Raw genomic sequence first — 794 nt, forward strand, 5'->3', positions numbered from 1 at the left:
TCATATCAGTTGTAGTGTCTATCACATTGTGGCTTAACAAGAGCTTCACTTTGAGAGTTGATTGTGATAAATGCTGAGGAATGAGATGGATTCATATAAACAAACTCTAACAAAGCCAGTTGAATTCTTGAACTTCTTCACTGAACTCACGTTCTTTCAAATCAAATATAATCATGGAAACACTTTTCACTTGTGAGACCAACATCATGTTATGACCCTACTTGTATAAGGCTTACCTGTTATATGCTTATACTGTACTGTAATGATGTACACATCACTAAAAGCATATTATATCAAGTACAAACATACCAACTTAGATACTTAACTCATAGACTTAATGTTTCTTTTATCTTTTCACTCGAAGCTCCAACAGCACTGGCTCCTTAGGGAATTAGACTGATTCTATTCTATCCTTTTGGAGTCAGGTGAGCACAGTTACATTTCTTTCTTTTATTATTTCATTTCACTATTCATATGTACATCCTTAGGGAATTAGACTGATTCTATTCTATCCTTTTGGAGTCAGACAAATAAAAATATCAGCTTACTTGGTTTCTAGAAAAATCAAGACCACTACGTGGCATTCTGAACCCTTATTCCCTCAGTGAGAACTTCCACTTCAAGTGAGGACCACGTGTCCTTTACATGTACCATCTAGACTTCTTGTGATGCATAGAGCAGGGACTCTTTTCCTTACTTAGCAATCTAACTACTTTACCAGAAGACCCTCTTTCTCTCTTGCACCTTGCCATCTCTCATCAAGTCCTAACATATTGCTGAGTCTTAAAACACTC

Source organism: Melampsora larici-populina, assembly GCF_000204055.1.
Source record: "Melampsora larici-populina 98AG31 unplaced genomic scaffold MELLAscaffold_102, whole genome shotgun sequence".
Taxonomy (NCBI): Eukaryota; Fungi; Basidiomycota; class Pucciniomycetes; order Pucciniales; family Melampsoraceae; genus Melampsora; species Melampsora laricis-populina.